Raw genomic sequence first — 6000 nt, 5'->3', positions numbered from 1 at the left:
GCCGCATGAAGGGGATGGAGGAATGGAGGCCACATGAAGAGGAGGGAGGAATGGAGGCCGCATGAAGAGGAGGGAGGAATGGAGGAGCATGAAGAGGATGGAGGAATGGAGGAGCATGAAGAAGACAGAGGAATGGAGGCCGCATGAAGGGGATGGAGGAATGGAGCATGAAGAGGACGGAGGAATGGAGGCCACATGAAGAGGACAGAGGAATGGAGGCCGCATGAAGGGGATGGAGGAATGGAGGCGGTATGGACAGGATGGAGGAATGGAGGCGGTATGGACAGGACGGAGGAATGGAGGTGGCGTGGAGGGGACGGGGGAATGGAGGCAGCATGAACCACGTCAAAAAGTGGAAAGGGACGGCAGATGCTCTGCAGTCAAGACTCAGACAGACCCCGCTGCTGGGTGGGAGCTGACGCTTTGTGTATGCATGAGTGTACTTCTATGTGTGTGTGTGTGTGTGTGTGTGTGTTCCTTCATATTCAAAAAATGTGAATCAGTGGCACAAGTACAGGGTTCTAGGAATCTGGGCAATTTACCTGAAAAAGGCCTGGAGCCTTTGTTGACCACATACTTTATGAGCCCGAAGAATACTAAAGAAGCTGATGTAAAGTCAGAATATGTAGATATATTTATTACAAAACTACAAACATTACTTTTCCAGGGCAAACACAGCAGGTCAGGACACTTCTAGAATATTGTTTTCTGACAAGGCTGCTGATTAAGTGTCTGAAGCAGAGAAGGGAAGAGAGATGCCTGGTGGGAAGCCGTGTGGTCTGAAGAGTAATGGTAAGAGTGCATACATTACATGTTCAGCGCTGAACAGCAGCTTGCTCCAGCTCTTCCCAAATATTACATAATCTAATCTGAACAAACAAGGTGTTTTTCCCTGGTTGAGAGAAAGCCTTCAGCGAACCTGCATGTGCAAAGGGCCACACTTTCTCACCTGTGCAGGGTCTGCAGGGTCAGCTGAGGGCCTGGAGTGTGCTCGAATCTTGGTATATGAAAAGGATCCTAGAAGGAATCCCTCACACATGCCCAGGGCCAGCTGTCCGTTCACAGACGCGAGAAACCTGTTTTCTGTATTGCATCTCATCTTATAAGTCTTTTCACCCACTTGTTTTTTGGGGTTCCCCCCGCAACTCAGTTTTCCTCTCTACCCATTTACTCTATTCCACAGGTGAAGAAACCTTTCCTTCCCACCTGTCCATCTGGTGATTAGCCTAGATGAGCCTTCCTGCTTCTCATAATTGCTGGTCTTGACTGACAGCTTGGCAAATTAGGACATGAGATCATGATGATAGTAAAATCATTTATCAGATTGTTAAGGAAGAATGAGAAACAGGAAAGATTCGGTTTGCAATAAAGAAATCATGTCTGTATCTTTATTCATCCTACACCAAAATTTTCTTTTCCTTTTTTTCCTATGTCTTTATGGAAAAACTAAAGGTGGATTACCAGTAGAAGGATGAATAAATTGTGGATTTAAATTAGAAAAACAAATTTCTCACTGTTATAAAAAGCTGAGAAATTCTATGGTCAAAACTTATGACATCTAAAATCCGGGCAGCAAAATGCGCAGGAATTGTGTTTAACATTGGGCCAATTCTAACACAGCTGTGGAGGACTGACAACCCAAGAGGAAAAACAGGATAAAGTTAACTCAGTCTGAGCCCCTTGGTTTCAAACATCTATTTTCTATCACAATATACTGTACTTGCCATGTCAGCACTACAGACAGCCCAAAGCAGAAACACTCTCCACACCCAGCTACCCAAAGATTATCCAGTAACCTGATCCTGCAAACATGCAGGGCAAAGAAAGGAGAAAAATCTGCTTACGTTAAAGAGATCTTCTGAATCCATAACGTCTCGTGCAGTGTTTACAGTTTCATTTATGTTAGGATAAACTCACTTCTGTGCTTCAAAACGAGTCCTTTAGAGTGACGTGGCCGCTGTACTCACACCAATGGGTGGAATACAAAGATCAAGCACAAGACAGGCCTGGTACGGAGGACACAGTAGGGAAGAAAGAACTCTTTTCCAACTGATCTCTGCTCACTTCACTACCCCAGGAACATGAAGGACAAAAGTTCTTAAAGCAGATGCTTTATATGCAGGCAAATGTAGAAAATTAATTTTTTGCAAAGATAAAAGTTTAGGGGGGGGGAAACACATGAACGCCATGATTAGCTCATAACCCACTTAAAGGTGTCTATAAAGTTCACCTGAAAATGGATAGTTTTTTCTGCTTTTCCACTGGAAGATTTACCAGGGTACTAAGCTGAAGTTATCAAATGCTATAGTAGGAAGAAACGTTTCAGTACAAGGGCACAGCCTGGAGATGCTGGGTTGATCTGGTAACTTGCTACCCATCCAATGCCAGATATGGGATCACCAGACAGCTGAGAATCTGGTACTTTTAAGACCTCAATCTTATACGTAGATGGGGCAGAATTTCAGATCCTGCTCCTCGATGGAGAGAAAAAAACTCACATAAACAAAAAAGATTTCCAGGCCTTGGGTGTTTAAAGGGCTTCACACAGTAAATCAACCTAGGGCTGTCTTGTTTTCTCCACAGCTAGACTGAAATAATATAGCACCAGCAGAGGTGTGAATTACCCCCATTCATCTTAATGGAGTGTTAACTTCAAAGGCTTGTTTTAACCATTTAAATGCTAAGCTCATGAGTAAACATTCTGGTAAAAGAAAAAAAAAGTACAATTTAAACATTCACCCTCAATATACAGAAGTTATTTATAGCCTTAGTTCTTCCTCTTCTAATTTAGCAAACAAGTCTCTACATGTTAGAAAAGTATACATTTGTCCTTTACTTAGGTTTGTTTTAAATAGTTATTACCTAATAAATTATGAACATTAAACCCATACTGAGAAGGCCCATATTTCTCAGGAAAAATTCCAAGGGGTGCCCGGAACAAAGTCTTCTGGTAATCTCAGTGAAAGGGGCACTGCTCTCACTAGCCCTCTTATTAAGTTCGTCTGAACTTACAAAAAAAGTTGTGGCTCTGAACAGGAAATTAGATATGGCGGAACATTAAAGCAAAATAATGAACACATCCACAAATAATGTTTCTTGATTTTAACTAAATTTTGCACAGAGTGTTGAATGGGTGTCTTGTCTCTTGGCCAAACCTCCTATAATCCTCTCTGGAGCAGGTGACAAATGTATTAATTGATGCCCAGCTGTCATCACACTGAACATTTGCCCCAGGGGTCATCCTTGCATCTGTTGCCGGTGTAGGGTAGATTTATTTAAGCAATGAAAACCTATTTGTATTTTGATCCATAATTTCATAAACAGGAAAAGAGGGTACTAGTAGTAGTCCATCAGACTGACTGGTCCGGTGGACCTCAAGATCGATGAGAGGTCCCACCTGGCTGTGCCCCTGGGCCGCAGCAAGTGCCTGGCTTCCAGAGGCCACAGCAGGATCGTGCAGCTGAGGCGGAGCTTTGGGAAAGCACTAAACCCCACACTGGGGCCAGCTCCCCTGTGAGCGCAGACTCTGAAGACGACAGTCGTGCAAGATGGAAGATGAAGACATTCAAGATATATGTCTATGTCCTTGTGGAAAGCAGATGATCGGAGAAAGGAAACATCTCATCTATTAAAAGAGTCTGCTTTGGTCTGCACCTAATTAAAGCCATTAATCCACTCAACACAGCCTTGTATATCAGGCATTAATTCCACCTTACAGATGTGAAAGTAGAGGTGTTGAGAGGTTCAGTGGTGTGCCTTTCACTGAGATGTGGGTCCAAGTCTTTCTTGAACTCCGAAGCTTGGCTTTTCCCATCACATCAAGCTGCTTTCAAGTTGCCAAAGAAGTATCTTTTGATTTGCTCTAAAGAGAAACTTAGTTGTCAATTTCCCAAGTGAGAAGTGAGGGGATTTCCGCACATGAAAATTGTCACTTTGCTGCCATGTCCTACTTCACACGTGTTCCAGGATAGGATTACATTTCTAGTGACACCCCCTGGCTTTAAGAGGCTGTGAACAACATGCCCTTTATATAGAATAGCCATGGGAGGGGCGTCCTCACTTCAGACTCCCATGTCTGCACTGATTTACAGCCTCCAAACAAAACAGATACATCCCTGAAGGTCATATTGGGCAGAAACAGAAGAAAAATATGAAAAAAGAAGAAAAATAGATAAAAATGATCAATATTTTTTTCTCTTAAGTAGAATGTCATGTTTTATTTTATTTTATTTTTTTTGAGACAGAGTCTCACTATGTCGCCCTCACTAGACTGCTATGACGTCACGGCTCAACCTCAAACTCTTGGGCTTAAGTGATTTTCTTGCCTCAGCCTCCTAAGTAGCTGAGACTATAGGTGCCTGTCACAACGCCTGGCTATTTGTTGTTGTTGTTGTTGTTTAGCAGACGCGGGCCAGGCCTGAACCTGCCAGCCCCAGTGCATGTGGCTGGTGCCCTGACCACTGAGAATGGGCTGAGCCATTGTCATGTGTTGCAGTGCAAACAGGAAGCACAGAGAACTCTGAAGGCCACAGCTAGTCGGTTTTATGAGAATATAAAGTTCTGCCTTACAAGGAACAGCAGAGGAAAATCACAGAAGGTTTTGCATAGGATTTGGAGGCAGGGCACAATACCAAGTAGAATAATCAGTTTTGTTATTAGTGATTGACGCTGACATTAACTCACAGGCTAAGATTTGATTTTGTATAGAAACTTAATACACTAATTTCTTAAAAAATAAACAAACAAAAGAGTGACCCAATATAGTTAAGAAAATTAAAAACTTCTGCTCTGCGAAAATCATTGCTAAGAGAATAAAAAGGAAAGCCAAGATCTGGGAGAAAATCTTCTCAAAACACATACCTCACAAAGGACCAATATCTAAAATATACGAAGAAAGCTTAAAACTCAACAATGAGAAAACAATACCATTTTAAAAATGAGCAGCTGCTAGCTTGCGCCATAGTTCCAGCTACTCCAGAGGCTAAATCATGAGGCTCACTCGAGTCCAGGAGTCCAAATCTAACCTAGGTAACATAGTAACAGATTAAGTAGGTTCTCTTATTAAGACAAAAAAATAGGCAAAAGAATTGAACAGATACTTCACCAAAGAAAATAAACAAATGGCAAATAAGCACACGAAAAGATGCTCAACATCATGTGTCCCTAAGGAATTGCCAATGGAAAGAATGTGACACAACTACACATTTATTTGCAAAAATCCAAAATGCTGATGCCAAATGCTGGTGAGGATGTGAGACGAAGGGAATTCCCTTTACTGATAGTATAAATGCAAAAGGTTACAGCCATTTCGGAAGGCAGTGTGGCAGTTTCTAATAAAAGTGAACATATTCTTACCATACACTGCAGCAACTGTGCTCCTTGGTACTTACTCAGACAAGCTGAAAACTTCTTTCTACATAAAAATGTGCACACAAGTATTTCCAGCAGTTTTATTTGTAAATGCTGATACTCAGAAGCAACCAAGAGGTGAATGGAAAAACAAACTATGGTATATCCATACGGCGGAATATTATTTGGTGCTAAAAAGAAATGAGTCCAAGTGGCTAAGGCGCCAGCCACATACACCTAAGGTGGCGGGTTCGAATCCAGCCCGGGCCTGCCAAACAACAATGATGGCTGCAACCAAAAAATAGCTGGGCATTGTGGCGGGCACCTGTGGTCCCAGCTACTTGGGAGGCAGAGGCAGGAGACTCGCTTGAGCCCAGGAGTTGGAGGTTGCTGTGAGCTATGATGCCATGACACTCTACCCAGGGGGACAGCTTGAGGCTCTGTCTCAAAAAAAAAAAAAGAAATGAGTCATCAAGCCTCAAAAAGACATAGAAGAGACTTAATTGCATGTTGCTAAATAAAAAAGCCACTCTATAAGAATACACACTGTGTGAAGTCTACAGAATACGCGCTGTGTGAAGTCTACAGAATACGCGCTGTGTGAAGTCTACAAGAATACGTGCTGTGTGAAGTCTACAGAATACGCGCTGT

The sequence above is a fragment of the Otolemur garnettii genome, unplaced genomic scaffold (assembly GCF_000181295.1).
Source record: "Otolemur garnettii isolate 467f Iridium unplaced genomic scaffold, OtoGar3 scaffold00081, whole genome shotgun sequence".
Taxonomy (NCBI): Eukaryota; Metazoa; Chordata; class Mammalia; order Primates; family Galagidae; genus Otolemur; species Otolemur garnettii.
Note: the sequence above shows the minus strand (reverse complement) of the source record.